This window comes from Episyrphus balteatus, chromosome 3, assembly GCF_945859705.1.
Source record: "Episyrphus balteatus chromosome 3, idEpiBalt1.1, whole genome shotgun sequence".
Taxonomy (NCBI): domain Eukaryota; kingdom Metazoa; phylum Arthropoda; class Insecta; order Diptera; family Syrphidae; genus Episyrphus; species Episyrphus balteatus.
The window spans coordinates 45,007,330-45,024,709 of NC_079136.1; the positions used below are offsets into that span (position 1 = coordinate 45,007,330).

The following is a 17,380-nucleotide window of genomic DNA, read 5'->3' on the forward strand; positions in this document are numbered from 1 at the left end:
GTAAAGATTGAGTCCTTCTCAGGTGATGGGAAAATAAATTAAATTGAAGAAAATTAAAAATGTGAGAATAATGGTGTAAATATTTAAAAAGAAAAGGAAATATAAAAAAAATTATGAACTATTAAAGAATGAAGCAATAGCAATTATTGACACTGTCAAAGCACAATTAAAAGGTGGAGTGACCAGGAGCCGTAATAGTAGATAGTTAGGAGTGCAGAAAAAAATGTTATTTTGAAATCTTTTTTCTATGGCAAGCTATTTTTATTTTTTTTTTTTTATTTTTGATTTGGTACCTAATATAATTAAGTGTGTTATTATATAATTAATGAATTAATTACCTATACTTCATTTATTTGAAGAATTTACCTTATACTATGTAAAAAACAGGCTGTAAACTTATATAAAACTACCTTCATGGATTTATGTTATTTTATTTTGTTTTCATTTACTTTTTGTTTTGTTGCAAAATCATTTTTTTTAAATAATTTAGAATTATTTTTCAGTTTGTTTAATTTTTTGTATATTTTTTTTTTTTAGTTTTATGAAATTAAGTTTCCTGCATAAAATAATAAGATACAAATACTTGACGGAACGGATATTTTGTTTTATTTATGTTCACGCAATTTTTTGTTTCCTCAAACTCACAATAAGTTGAAAACGATCCGTTAAATTTTACATTTCCATTTAAATAAGATTTCTCTATGGTTTTCATCCAAAAAGGAATCCTTATTAAAACAATCGGGTTTTCCTTATTGTTTAAAAATCTGCACTTGTGGGGTTTTGAAAAGAAAAAAACAAAACGACGACCAGGCCGGGAATCGAACTGGAGACTATAAATCATTAGTCGCCCACTTTACCATCTGAACCAATCTGCTACGAAAATATTGATCGCGATTTTCGTTCTAGTGCCAAGTTGCAAAAAAATATTAAGTTTTTACTCAAATTTGAATAACATTTTCTCTATAAAAATAATAAGAAATCCGTAAAACAATATGGCAATCTGTTAATTTTTTGGTGGTCATATTTTTGTCTGTGTAGTACCTTTTGACTGATAATAATATTTTTTTCTAACCTTCAGTAGTTTTTCATTAAATTCCTTAGATTTTTTAAAAATAATTTCAATAAAACTGCTTTCTACGACTGATATCTTGAAAATATCAGTTATTTCAATGCAAAGGCACATAACAATTTCGATTTTCAGAACAAATAAGAGAATGGTTATTAATCGACCATGAACTATATGTACCTATTTAATTTATACCTCCAAGTACCCGAATATGTAACTTCCAGCCTACATTCTCTGGTTGGACAGTTAATGTAGAAAATGAAAGTAATTTATTTGTTTTTGTTAATTTATGTTATTTTGAGGTCAACATTAATTTCAATGACTTGTACAGGTAACATGGTATGAATTCTGACTTTTGACCAATTTTCAGAAATGCACAGCCATGCGCTAATCTAATAAAATACATATTTAGCGAAACTAAGGTCGGGCGATGGTGATCGAACGTAGACTTTCTTCCATCTTGAATGTTCCTCGGACAACTGTTCTAACATATAAGAGAACAGCATAAGAGCAAAATTTTGGAATAAACCCTACGAAATCCCTAGTCATAACGATTTTGTGAAAGGTGGCCGGAAACTGAAGACGGCCGAAAATAGGCAACTCTACCCTATACGGCGATACTAATCTACAGCTAGGGCAAGTGTACAAGGCTACGAGGTATTTTGTGTCATTTTTCTTACTAAAAAAAAAATCATTTTTTTATTGATTGACTTTTTAGCAAATTTCTTTCAGTGAACTGGTAAAATTTTCAAAAGTAAAAAATGTTTTTATAATTTATTTTAACTTTCACCTCGAATATCTTTAGAATGGTTAGATTAATGAAAAAAGTTAATAAGACTTTTTTTGGAAAGCGATCTGTTTCCTACAAGAATATGTCCTGCGCGTTTGACTGTTATAATTTTTCAATTTGTTACAAAATTAAAAACGAATTTTAAAAGATTTTCTCGATTTTTGGACCTCAAATATCTACTAAACGGTGTATACGGCCTTTTTTGGAGAGCGTTTTTTATTCTACAAGAATATGTAAAGAAATTTGCTAAAAAGTCAATTAATAAAAAAATTATTTTTTTTTAGTAGAAGCTTGATGTAAAATTGGAAAATTGCGAAGCAGAGGACCTTCCCATTAATATAAAGAGCTCATATTTGGTGTGTTTATTCTAGAGGTGTCTAGAAATCGATTTTTCGGAGTACAAAATGGAAGAAACGAATTTCGATTTTTTTTGACCCACCCTAATGAGTAGGTATATTGATATATTGTAAAACTTGACATTCGCTGGCAAAATGAAGATATGCATTATGCATATAGCAATATTATTTCTGGAACATATATCCTTAATGACGATTTCAAAGAAGAAACCTGAACTATAAAAAAAATTCTTGACGTTTTCGTACAAACGACATACGAAATAGGAGTGCCTACTCCTATTTTTTGAATCAAGCCGAAAAATATCCAATATAGTGAACCACCAAATTTTACTCAGACTATGAAAACCTCGATGCTCGTTTGCTTTTTTTCGAGTAATTAGTGTATTCAAGAAGTAGTTTTGAAGAATTAATTTGAAAAAAAAAAAAATTCAAAGATTTATCAACGTAGTTTTTGGACCAGCAAAACTTACAATTGGCTGAGTTCCATACTCCTTTAGTAAAAATAACAAGGAAACTGAACTTTATTTAACATATTTTAAAGAGTTTTCTGTTATTTGATGGTTTTGATATCAAGTTTAAACCTGGTTGTTAAGAGAGCAAACTGATATTTTTAGGACAGAAACTAACAAAATTACCAAAGCCAAAAAGTTGCTTTTAAAAAAACTCGAAAATGGCCTTAATTGTTTTGAACAGTTTTTCACCGTACTTGCATAGAATCTTTTTTTTAAGTCTATGTTTTTAAAAAAATCAGTTTTATTGAATAAACTAATGAATTAAAAAATTTTTATTTATAATTTTTTAATGGAATTCCAAATTTTAAGTGATTTTTCCTTAAAACCCTTTAAAATAAACGACGACTTTACCTGATTTTAACTTATTTTCCATAAAATTCTTTATTATACAAGGAATTAAATTTTAAAACAGTTTTATATTATTTTAAAATCATAATATTTTTCTGTACTTTTATTGATTCAAAATCATTTATTACTTACTTCTTCTACTTTGGGACCAAAGATACAAAATAAAAAAACAACAAACATCAACTTACATTTTATTTTCCATTTATATTTGTATTTTCAAATTTTTCTTTAATGACAGAAGACATGAAGGTGGTAACCCTACAAAACTGATTCCTATTTTTTAATATAAATACAATTTTTCACTGCCATATTAAACAACAATAATATAAAACAAAAAAAAAAAACTATAATTTATATGATTTTTTATTTTATTAAAATCTTTTTTTATAAACAAAAAAATAAAAACAAACAATTTGTTAACAGTCTTGCCGAAAACAATTTATTTCATATGTTTATAATGAAAAAAAAAAAAATGTGAATTCCGTCAAATAGTTAAAAACCTTTGTAAAATAAAAAAAAATCTTATAAGCAATATAAAATCAAGTAGGTACATAGAAATATAATAATATTTATATATATATTTTACTATATTATTTATTGTAAAATAATTATTGCTAATAAAATTGTAAATAAATTTTCATTTAACATATTTTCTTTTTATCATTTTCGCTTCAGTGTAAAAACATATTTGATATAGTTAAGCAATTTTGTAAATAAATAATAAAAATAATAAATATATCTTCATGCAGAAATCTATGAAAACTAATTTAAATATAAAAATAATATTATCTCAATAATGTTGTAGCTAGCTAAAAAAACAAATAAAAATAAAAAATATTAATTCTGTTTAAATTTAATAATGAAAAAAATAAATCTTTCTTATTAAAAAAAATAAAAAAGCATGCTAAATTCAATCAAATATAATATATATATATATAAATAGATATTTATGAATAAAATAATTAACAATTATTTAGGAATGTCATTCAAACCAGTGCATACATTTAGCTATTCATTTATTGTGAAACAAACAAAAAATTCAAAATTATCTTTCATGATCGAAATATAAAATACAAAAAAATAATAAATAAACGCTTTTTTAAAAAATAAGTAAAATAAATCTTATTCTAGGCTTACATAGTTAAAACAAAAACAAACAAACAAAAAAATAAATTATTAAATTATAAACTTATTTAATATATTTCTTAAAAATAAAATCACAAAAAATTACAAATCATAAATTAATAAAAATAAAACAAAAGCAAAAATATATACATTTAAGATGTATAACTTTATAACTTAATCGATTTTTAGAATATCAAATGATTATTATATTTTATTTTTTAAAACAAACCAACAAATTAAAAAAAAAAGAGAACAAATAATTTTTTTGAATATAAAAAAAAAAACATTGTTGTTATTAGTTTTTAACATTTTAAAATTTGTTTAGTGACTAAGAAATAATTTTATTTTTAATTTAAACTTTTCATTCAACTTTTGTAAATAAAATTTGTTTTAGTTATTTAATTTTACATGCATATATATTTTTTTGTTTGTTTTATTATTATTAGAGTAAGTAAATATGGTAGAATAATAAATTAAATAACAAAATGAAAAAAAACAAAAATGTTATGTGTAAATTTTTGGAACAATAAATTGTATCTTTGAAATAAAAATCTAATTAAAACAAAAAAAAAAAGACAAACAACGCCTGTAAGTATTTTAGTCGAATATGAATCAACCAACATCTTATAAATAATGAGAAAAGCATTTTTAAAAATTTAACAATAAACAAAAACACAAAAAACAAAAAACCAAACTGATTAATTGGATACGATGGAAGAAAAATTAATGGAAATAAAAACGAACATATCGATAAATAATATTAATGTGTTTTATTTTAATGATGTAAAGTTTCTTTTGGAAGTCGACGAAATCATTATCTAGAAAAGATAATGATTTTGAAGTATGCAAGAGTTTTGACCTTCTGTGATATCAGTGAGATAGGCTTCCACATCTCACATTCAAGACTATAAATGGAAAAGGTCAAAAATTGAAGTAAAATTTATTCTTCCTTATCCTTGAAATAGAATAAAAAAAAACAATGTATGACGGTCTCAAAAGCATATAATAATTCGTTATCATTGAACTTGGTGGCGGTAAGGTATTTTCATTTTTTAAATATCGTCATTTTTATTGAAATATGGTCCGTATACAAGAAGTGAATAATTCAGAGGATAATTGATATATTCAAAGATTTTCAACTTCCATTTAAGTAATTTTATATCTATGTGTATTGAATTGAATATTTCAACCGTCAAAGGTATTGAAAAAGTCTAAGGGTGAAATCCATAGTCGTCACTCAATTTTCTCAAGCAAACATGAAATGCTCAAATTTAGTTGAGGATTTCCTCATTTGGTATTCATAAGCTCAAATTAAGGAAAAGTCTGGGATTTTCTCGTAACTAGTACTTAGCTAAAATAGCCAAACGCAAAATCTAATATTATATTTAAAAAAATCTTCAATTTAGTAATGACTATAAATTCCGCTCTAAGAGCTTAAGAGAATAGTTTTATCACTGTTCGTTCCCTTATTTTTTTAAGATATTTATTCTCGCTTCTATTTTATTAAAAGAGTTATCGGAAGATGCATAATAATGAACAGCATACATCCCTGGATCAGCAGAATCTTCTAGTCATTATAAATCTTTTGAAAATCCTGGGATTTCCAAGCAAATGCGTTCAGAAGTTTAAATCTTAGGGGGTTATATCCAATTGTATTCTTCTTCCTTTACTTCGGCGCTGTTGATCTCTATGTCGAGAGGATCATAACTCTTCATCTTTCTCGCATTAGTGATCCGCCTGTGTGGTTCGAATTTTGTTTGCATATTTTACGAACAGACTAAAATCCGCTACACGGAGCTGCAGTAATCAAAAGCAAAAATCGAAAAGATTGTAAAAATAAAAGGCGATTTTACTTTTTTTCTCGAGAAATTTTATTTAATTTTAATCCCTCAACAAATAAATTTTTAGGATAATGCATTTTGCCGGAAAAAGGAGAATCTGGTTTTGAATGCAGCCCAGGGCTACCTTCGTAGATTTTCAAAAAGAGGATTTTGATGAAAAATAGGCCCCAATAAAAAATGTTAAAATAGAATAAGTTAAGTACGATAGTCACACGAAATCGCAACACAAACCTATTAACACACTTTCTTAAAATTAAAATTGTATTTACATAATAAGAAGAATACAAAAACATTACCTCTGCATAATTTTTTCAAGAAATTTATCAAAAGTAATCTTATTAAAATCAATACAGTACGAAACAACAGTAACGGATATTTTTTTTTACAATTGAGTCGTTACAATTGAAAGTGGTATACCTAAGTTACACTTTCCTTGATTTTCAAAAAAATGTCAATTTTTTTAATCAAACGTACATAATTTTAAAAAAGAGGAAAAAGAGGAACTAAAAAATCAAAAAGAGGGATTTTTTGACAATTTTTAAAAAGTGGAGAGAAAGTGGATTAGGTAAAAAAAAGATTAAAAACGCCTCTTTAGAGGCGCAAAGGTAGCCCTGATGCAGCCCTTTCTAAAGCATCACACTCTCAAAAAGTTGCCAGAAGTGTCATCACAATTTGTCATCGGTTTCTTTATGTTCTCTTTCATCACCACGTGGCTAGTTGTCAGTTAATTTGTTTCTTCTAGCCGCATTAGTCCAGCTGCAAAAATATTAAATAATATTGTCCGAAAATTTCACATTCGATTGTTTGGAGAAATTATTTACACGATCAGATACTGTTGTCAGATTTCTGTACTGAAAAAAAGACCACCTAAACTAAAGTGGATTTATCCATGGTTTTTAGCTAATGTGACTTCCGTCGTAAATTAAACAGAAATCCACTTAATTTAAAATGAACATCTTTTTATTATCATAAAAATAAGAAGGTTTTTCATCTTAAATTAAGTGGATTTCCGCCTAATTTAAGTCAACTTGGCTAAGAACCATTAAATTTAGGTGGTCTTTTTCTCTGTGTGACAATAATTTTCTGACTTGACGATTTTTTATTCAAAAATCAAAATTTTGACTATTCCATCAATCATTAGGTACCTGTATTCATCTGTGCGAAAATTTTATTTTTAGTCATTCCAATTTTATCTTTGTTCGTAAAATGTCAGCTTAGGAAAACTTCCCCACTCAATAATTTTGCTGAAAGAAGATACGACGGTCAATGTCTATTACTCTTTTTATTAAACATTATTTTGTTTTAATATTTTTTTTATATTCGTGCGATTAACTTCATAAAATAAAATATATTAAATTGAACTTACTTCACTCATTACCAATTTTAATGGGAATCATAGGTTCTATTTGAATAAATATTTAAACTTACTAAATCATATCCCGGCTACTTCAACCGATATTAAATAGTGACAGTTTATGTAGCATGATAGCTTTTAAATTATTATCAACATATTCAAACTCCTGCCATAGTAAGACTTTTTTTTCCATTTAAACAAAAAAAAAATATTTTGATAACCCAAAACTTAACGCCTCAATAAAAAGCCATTTGGACTCTGCTTAAATCCTCTCAACGTCATTTATAAAACTTTTCCAAATCGACTTCCGTATAAAATAGCTAGCTATTTATCCTTTTGCCAAAGTTACAAAGCAAAGCGAAATGATCGATTATGATGTGGAATCATCAATTGAATCCCCCCGAGCAGCCGGAAGTTTTTTGGGGGTTATCAGGGCTTTGGCATGCCAAAAACTTTAACACAAACAATGTGTGATACAAATACAATGTTATATGGTGAAAGGATAAAAAATCACTATACGAATCCTGGCACGGCGTAAACTTCCTAAATATTTTTGTGATTTATATTTTATGCAGTTTGGGGCTGGGGGGAGAGACAGACAGAATGAACAGTGGAACATCATTCTTTTATTTTGTTGTTGTTGTTGTTGCAGATTGGCCCTGATGTCTGTTCCAGCCCCCATCAATACCATCCCTTAGACATTTCCATCAGAGGAATTATGGGCAAAGTATCTCGTATCTATGTGTTATTTTGTCTGGCAGCTGATATATTACACCATATCATTGTAACAGTGAACTGCTGAAAATCCAACATCAAAATAAATCATAATAAATAACTAAAAAATTAAATTGATTACTTTACAGGTTGGAAGTTGGTTCTGATTTTGTTGTTATTGTTGTTCCCTTCTGTTACAAGCTATATTTTGGGAGGCTTTGCTTTGTTGTTGTTTTGAGTCAAATCGACTTACGCGTAAAGTTTTTGAGGATGTGTGTCCGTTATTCGTTTTTTTTTTTTTTTTTTTATGAAACAAAATTGATTTACTTGTGAACATAAATCACAACGTCAACAGATTATGTTCTATCGCAGCTCGTTTTGAAAAGTTAATCTGCTAAAGAGACTTTTATGGCAGCTTATGAAGTAAGGATGGGGTTGGAAATTGAGGGCTGATATGATGTATTTTGCCTTTGATAAATGATTAGCTTTATATTAGCAGAGAAGATGAATGAAATAAAAAGCAAATACATTTTATATATGAAGTATGTATGAATGTATACATGTATGCATAATGCCTATTTTTTAGATAACTGAGTTCCGTAAATAACTGTCGGCCTTCATTTTGGTTGAAGGCTTAATGTTGAAAAAGAAATAAGACATACAATAGTCTTTCCGGCATTATGTCATTAACGAATAGTTTGGGGCTGATAAAATTCAGTTTCAGGATTCGAGTTCAGGACACCTGTGAAAAAAATACCTAACTACCATAGTTTTTTTTTTACAAAATTAGTTTTGCTGACTAGACCTATAACAAATCTTTAGGTTTTTTAGAAAAAATGAGCAAGTTCGGTAACCGTTTTTTTTTTTTTGCTGAGATATATAATTTCTATTATTGAAAACTTGAAAACTGAACTGTTTCAACCGGAATCATCAACAAGTAATCATCATCATATGACATACAATATATTCTACACATAAAAACAATATTATAAATTTTAAGAATTTTTACATAAAAATAGTTGAAAGTTTATATTTGAAAAAAAAAGCGTGTGTAAAAATGTGCACGCGATTGAAATTATGCTTCACCACTCACAGGAATTCATTTAGTAGCATAACAAAACTGTTTTACTATTATGAGAACTAGATGGAGCTACTCGCTAGTCCCCTTGACACTTCTTTTGAAGATACCCTACGCTGCAAAAAAAGTAGGTACCTATAATTTCCAAAAGCTACAAGAACTGCAAATATGTTATTAATTCATTGAATATGCTGAAAGGGAAATATTTGAAAATTTTCATAAATGCAGCATCCCATCGTAATGGGTTAAAGACTTCCACTATCAAATTCTACTCATAAATTGTCGCTCGTAGGTACTTGCTTATATGCCTAAAGTAATTCTAATGTTAAAGCTTTTAATTCAAGAAAATTTGGGAAAATTTAAAATTTGATATTAAAATGATCTTTTACAAAAAAAAACAAGTATGCCAGTTTATTTCTTGTATAAAAGAAATTTTTAGAAAAAAATTTTTCAAAATCGTTAGAGCCATTTTTTTTTAAATAAAATTTTTTATATATAAAAATTTTCTAACATTTTTCAAAAAAAAAAGTTGGTATGCCATTTTGAAGAAAAAATGAATTTACACATAAAAACGAAATTTCAAAATTTTTCACAAACCCGTTTTCAAACAATTGATTTTTCAAAAAAAAAAAAATTCAAATATTTTTTAAAAATCCAAAAATGTGTTTTTTGAAAATTTTCTAAAATTTTAATATTACCTTTACTTGAACGCTTTTGTATGAAAATTTTCGTTGAAATCGGGTTGGTCTTGTACGAGATATTCATAGGTCAAAAAAACCGTTCTATGACAGGTACCGTTAATGACGGTACAAAAAATATTTTTTTTATTTCAAAAGTTGTATCTTATGTGTTGTACCATACACAAAAATTTTAATCAAAATAGTTAGAGCCGTTTTTTTTTTTAAATTTACTTTTCTCTTTCCGTTATATGGCAGGTACCGTTATATTTGGTCATATCACAAGTAAAAATGTCAATATTATAACTTACCAATTTATTTGAAAAAAAAAATTACGATTAACAGTGAGAGTCATTCCAACTATTTTACACTGTGTTCAAATATTTTTATTTTTTCAAATAATCTATATTAAAACATCCTAAAACTGACTGATTATGATTTTTAGACTATCGCTTAGTGTTATTTTATTGCAACTTTTGAAATAATTGTATCGTAAAGCAACGTCAAAATTGTATCCCAATTCACGGAAATAAATTTTACAAAATCAAATTTTATATTCAACACGCATATTGATGCCAAAAAAATTATCTCCGGTTAAATATTTAAACCAATTCAAACAAAGCTTATAAGTAAATGATTTTCAGTTAAATAACAAAACCGATTTGGCTTGAAATTATTAAAATGCTTAGTAAAAATTTCTGCTCATATAAAAAAGTTTTCTTTTCAAAAATGAATCTAACTATCTTAAATTCTTTTGAATTCAGATTCAAAAAAATAAAACCATAGCAATATAAAAAAAAAATCCACGGGAACATTCAAAAAGACTACTTCTAAGCGCTTCATAAAACTTAACTCATCTCAAATACTACTTTAATATTTCAAAACCAATCAGATATACGAAAACAGTCTAGTTTCACCATTTGATGTCGATAAATGCTGCATATCCTCAGGTGTCCAACGAACATTTTTGTACATTAAACTAAATTGTATTCATATTTTGTGTAGTTCTTCATTATTATCCATAGAAAATGCAGGTACAAATGGATGCATACAGCATCTTTCAATCCGTAAAGAATAACAATTATAAATATCAATTGGATTAAATCTTCATATTTTTGTCCATTCTTCTTGTCAACTAGTTTTTTGTTACCAAATAAATTATAGTTCCTTGATAAAAAAAAATCCACAGCAGCTACCTTTAAAAATCTGTCCGTTTAAATAATACAAACGATGTCGTCTAAAAATTCCCACACACAAACACAGTCTACACTCATTTCCAGCAGCATGTGTTACCATACCTCTCCACTATTATAGCCAGCATCTAGTATTACCAACTATAACTTTCTATCTTGCAAAGTCCATAATCATATATCACAGCAAGTCCAATGAAATAATTGCTTTCAAAGAACCACATCGAAAAGTTAGTTCAAGCTCTATAACACACACCATCGACTTTCGATGGCGGGCGACTTTGGTTGAACGGCTATTTTTGGTAGTGGTCTTCTATTTTATCCGAATGATTTCTACACTATGTGGCCATAAATCCCGGTGACACCCTGCAACAGCAGCATATAAAGAACACTCAAGCTGGTTTTTTTTTCCCGTTCAACCCCCTGGCCCGTCGTCGTCGTCGGACGCTCCTCTACACAGCTTATCAAAAAGGTCAAAGATGGGCCCGTCGCACTTGCAAGCGGAAGCCAAACTATATTACATTGAACAAAATAAATAAAAGTATCTATAAAACATTTCCCGAATTACATTCTATATACGTTTCGATTAACTTTCATATAATAGTTCCAACCCCTCCCAGATAAGGGAGTTTGCCCGCCCCAATCAGTACCAAACCACCAACAGCAACAACTTACAACCAAAAGTCTCGAAAAATCAAGAGCAATATAGAGATGAATCGGGTGAAGCGAAAACTTGTGTATTGCCGCAATGAAGCTAAAGAAAACTTTTGCGCCGTCTTCTAAAGTTTACTTGCGGACTTGGAGAGAGACTTGGTTGGGCGGCGGAAAAGAATATTATTATATGGAAGAATCTGCACTACATTTGGCTTAAGTATGATGGTTGTTGGTTACAAAAACTTAGTTCCTTGACATTGCTGCACGTTTTTGCTTTAGCAAAAGACCAAATATTGTTCGCAATACTTTTCCAATTTCTTTTTTCTATATCAAAAAGCATGAAAGAATAAAGGAGTCTCGGGAAAAAATATATACGAGCTAAAAGTTTTTCTTTCACTTCAATGCGATCTCATAAATTTTTATATGTGACGCAGAGTGGAAGCACTCGGATGGGACTTTATTTTCGAACTTAAAAAGGAGTAAGGGTTTGCTTTGGAAAAGAATTGCCAATTGATAGTAGAATTTCATCGGTTTAAGAAGAAATTATGATTTGTAGTCTGCATCACTTGTTGGTGGAAACACCTCCTTAAAGCAAAAACCTGCAAGTTTAAACACCTCTCAAAGATCAGAGATACTTGGTATTAAAATGACGATAGCAAAGCCCATAACTTTTCATACAACTGCAAAATACTGTATTTGGATTAAAATCATTGTGAAATTCCCCTTCAGCATTTAACTATTGGAAAAGAAAGTTTTGTTAGAAAAATTATTGCGTTGGCTTAGATTGAATTGAGAGGAGTATAGGGATGTTATTCGAGGATGCAATTTGGCGAGGAAAGTAAAATGTCGATCATATGGGTCGTATGTGTTGCTATTTCTGTTTTTATTTGTTCTCAGTTTGCAACTGTATATAAACGTATTGGGAATAGAGTTGCCAATTTTGTAGAATTTAAGTAGGCATAATGAACAGAAAAATACTCCCTAAGGTAAAGTAGGGATTTCTAAGACTGATTATACATTTTAAGATTTTACTTATTTGCAATTATTTATTCTTTTATTTCTTATAATTTCTTTTGTGGAAGGTTAAATTTAAAATTTTAGTAATAATTTTCGTTATTCAAGTCTTAAGAAAATATATTTGTAAAAAAAAGTTCTAATATTTTACGTTAACGCACCATTTCATCCAGTACCTATTATTTTATACTATTAGACTGTAAACAGTGGTTAAATGGTCAACCGAAATCAACTGGTCTTATTATTAAGTCAGCGAACAAAAATTGTTTTTTATTCCTGTTGGGTCACTTTTAGGGTCACTGTGGCGTATGTGGATTTTTTTCTGTGGAACACAGAGAAAAATAGACCACATAAAATAGAACAAAAGCAATAAGATTTCTCTATGGTTTTCATCCAAGAAGGAAACCTTATTAAAACAATCGGGTTTTTCTTATTGTTTTAAAATCTTCAAAAAAAAAAAAAACGATGACCAGGCTGGGAATCGAACTGGAGACTTCAAATCGTTAGTTGCCCACCTTACCACCTGAACCAACCTGCCATGAAAATATTGATTGCGATTTTTGTTCTAGTGCTAAGTTGCAAAAAAAAATCAACTTTTCAGTCAAATTTGAATAAGATTTTCTCTATAAAAATAATAAGAAATCTCCTTAAAAAAACCTTATTAATCGTTGATTTTAATAAGATTTCCTTATGAAATGTATGGAAGGTAAAACAATATGGCAATCTGTTAGTTTTTAGCGGGTCATATTTTTCTCTGTGAATAAATTTTAAGATTTAAAAATTTACTTTTCTCCAGGATATACAAAAAACGACGATGCTTTGTTTTTATAACATTTTAAGGGTATTCATAACCCCTTGACGTGCACGTTAATTATAAAAAAAGAAAACACAAATTTTGTATACGGAGTAGGTAAATTCAGTTAATCTTATGAAAAAAAAAAAAATGTATGCAGACTATAAAAAACGAACACTCAATTAAAAAGACATTAAAACATCCAGCTTAAATAGAAAGAGACGCACATAGAGGTGTTTGCATGATCTACGCGGCCAAAAGTCAAAATATCAAAGTTAACAAATACCTATCCGTTATTTTTGCGGTCCACAAGTTGGAGACACTCCAACAAACAACTGGCTGAAACCCCACTCTTCTCCAATTGCGAGAAACCAAACAAAAATTAGTCAAAACTCAATCATTGAAATTTTTTGTGACAAGACTGATTTGCGCGGTGTTGGGAAAGTGTTAGCTATTTATTAAAATTGCAGTGTTTAATTTTTTTTCTGATGAAAATAGCTATGTACACGGAAACTACAGGTATTTGACACTTCAAATACAATTTATTTAATGAAACTTGTTTTACCTTAATATTTTTTTGGTGATCGGTAAAAAGGGGCCAAAATAAATATTATTTTTTTAAGAATTTTATGTATGAAAAGAATTTTCTTTGTATATTCTCTTAGATCCCGCAAAAAATTTATCCTAAAAAAAATTATTTTCTAAACAAATTTTTTTTGAAACAAAAACAAACTGGTTTAAGTAATTTGCGTATTATAAAATAAAAAGAAATAGAAAATAATTTTGGCCGCATAGATTGTTGAAATACCATTTAGAAAAGCTTTTTTTTTTTCAAAATTGACTCTCATGATTTTATTAAATTTTATAAATTTAATTAATGTCGCAAATTAAGTTCTACTTTCGAAATAAAAAAAAATAGTTTAACCTTTTTTGATTTTTTTATACTTTATCGCTGATTTAAACCAAAATTTGTATAGATAATATAAGTAAACTGTAAAATTAAAATTATTTTTTTTCAAAATGAAGTATGTTTGCCAGTTGTTTTAAAGAGCTCTTAAATCATTCATAAAAATCGACAAAAATTGTAGAAGTTATGAATTTTAAAAAATCAAATTAGGTACTATTTTGACCACAAACAATACTCATACCTAAACAAAAAAAGTTATTGAGTTATTTCTACATTATCTTGAATTTTTAAGAAATATACACTTTCAGAAAATTACCAAAATAAATTATTTTGATGAATAATTTATTTTCGTTTGCTTTAAATCTTTAATTAAACATTGAAACCGAGTAATTTTTATTATATTTGTCAGAAAAATTAATATTAAGAAAAAAAAATACCTACCAGTTTTTAAGGTTATGCGCCAAAAAATAGAAAATTCATAAAAAACAAGTTATTATACCTTTAAACTTCCTAAAAATCAGGGGTCGAATTGCGGCATACGTTCGTTAACGAATGGTTGCTATGTGTCCCTATCGTTTTTTAATAATTAAATAGAGACAGAAATAGTCAAAACGTTAACGATTGATCGTAATCTTGTGCCGTAATTCGACCCCAGGTAAAGTACACTGAGCTCTTAAACACTTTAAAACTGGTATTATTTAAACCCCAGTGTTAAAATAATCAAAAACGTCTTTTTTTTCATTTTTCGAGCTTAATTTTTAGAAAAAAAAAACTCGCAATATTTAAAAACGCAACGAAGAAAAACAAAGTTTGTCTGGGTTCGACATAGTTCAAATTTATTAAAATTTCTTAAAGCATTCATAAAAGAATAATTTGAATTAAATTTTATCATCAACTAAATAAAAAAAAAGTATTAAAAACTGTTTTTTTTTTTTTAATACGAAAAACTTCTTATTTATTTATTTCGCTATATAATTTCGTTTATAAAAAAAATTAAAAAGTTAATAATGGAGGGGTTTTCTAAAAATAAATAATTTAGGCGGACAAAACACCAAATTTTAATTGATTCAAACGTAAAAATTAAACATGCTACTAAAATTAGATAGGGTTGGGGTCGAAATTCTGTATGTTGCAAAATTCTGTATTCAAAATACTGTATGCCAAAATACTGTATGTCAAAATTCTGTATGTGCAAAATGCTGTAGGAACAAAATTCTGAAAGTCAAAATTCTGTATAGCAAAATTCTGGTTGGTCAAAATACTGTATTTCAAAATTCTGTACATCAAAATTCTGTAAATCAAAATTCTGTAAAAATGCTGTAAAAAAATATCGTTTTGATAATGTAAAAAAGTGCGCGCGCACTTTTTTACATTATCAAAACGATATTTTTTTACAGCATTTTTACAGAATTTTGATATGCGCGCGCACTTTTTTACATTATCAAAACGATATTTTTTTACAGCATTTTTACAGAATTTTGATATACAGTATTTTGCCGTACAGAATTTTACAAAACAGAATTTTGCATGTCAGTATTTTGTTGATACAGTATTTTGACGTACAGAATTTTGTATTTACAGTATAATGACGTACAGAATTATGGTATTACAGTATTTTGACCCCACAGAATTTTGTCGTACAGAATTTTGACAAGCAGAATTATGACCCGCTCCCAATTAGATAGCTTACTTATGTAGCATTTTCTTATAGTTTTAAAATTGATTACCACACCAGGTGACTAACAGCAGCGCTCTAGAGTACAGAGTTTTCAGCCCAAAGATAAAATTAAATTTTATTTTAATTTAGCGACAGTGCTTAAGTAAGTACTTTTGTTTTTAAGTGGCTATAGAAAAAAGTTCTCATGGAATATTGATATAGAGATAAGAAACTGTCTACTAGATTTTGTATCTAAGTGTAATATTACTTTATAGATAAAAAAGTGATATGTTGAATCTAAACATAAATTAAACGTAAAAATAATTTTCTTTTTGTGTTGGTAAGGGGATAAGATATACTATTTCACATTATTTTGTGATAAAATCTGTAAAAAAAATTGCAACTAAGTGCAACTTCGACACATTTGCCCATTTTAAACGTTTTAGGTTTTTAAAATGCTTACCGTGTTTCATGCATAAATATTTTTAAGTTTTTTTTTAAAGATTCTTCTTCTTCTTGAATTACAAAACCTGATAGCTTATAATTTTTCCTAAATTTTAAAACCTTTATCTTGGCGATACCATTAACAAAACTCCATTTATTAGCGTTTTATCAAACCATTTGGGGTCATGCCTGAGACTTTTTGTTTGATCAAAAATTGGTTTTTTTGGAAGAAAAATGTTTTCATTGAAATTAACAGTTAAAATACTTAATTCTCAGTATTAATTACCTTGTCGATGAAGAAAATTCGAAAAAATAATTGTTTCCGCGTAGAACTGGCAAATACCCCTATGTGTGCCGTTCCGAAGAAAGTAAACCCACACATAACAACAAAACTTCAGGAAAATTCATAGACTCATTTTGAAAATATTGATTTTTCAAAAATAAACCATACAATTTTTTTTTTTTTATTCAAAAAAAAATTCTAAATTTTAAAATTATCTTCTTAAAAGTTTTAGTACAAAAAATGTCCGTTCTGTTTTAAATCAATATCGTTACAGCCGTTTCTGAGAAAAACAATTTACAGACAGACAGACATTTTTCTAGAAACATTTATTACTTTTGGCAACACTGATTCTTTGGTCAAGAATATAAAAATGTCTGTTGAATTGTTTTGTGTGTGACTGTGCACATGGGGGTGGTGCAATATGAAAGGTTACATTCTCAGCTACCCGATAGTGGTATAATGCGGTTTTTGGATTTTTTTCAAAATTCCGAGAAAATTGCGTTTGAAATTTGGGGTAAAATTTTTTTTCGAAAAATCCCCGAACCTTTGAACACTCCTCGAAGCTAAACCGTTTGAG

The 17,380-nt window shown here is 28.0% G+C and overlaps 1 long non-coding RNA gene across 1 annotated transcript; it reads right to left on the reverse strand.

Annotated features, from left to right (window-relative positions):
* Positions 1-6,271: 6,271 nt before the first annotated feature.
* LOC129917218 (uncharacterized) lies at positions 6,272-7,493 on the reverse strand. Its single transcript, XR_008772610.1, has 3 exons — positions 7,405-7,493; positions 7,184-7,282; positions 6,272-6,794 (listed from the first exon to the last, which is right to left on the reverse strand). It is a non-coding gene; the product is annotated as an uncharacterized LOC129917218 (long non-coding RNA).
* Between the last annotated feature and the right edge of the window lie 9,887 nt (positions 7,494-17,380).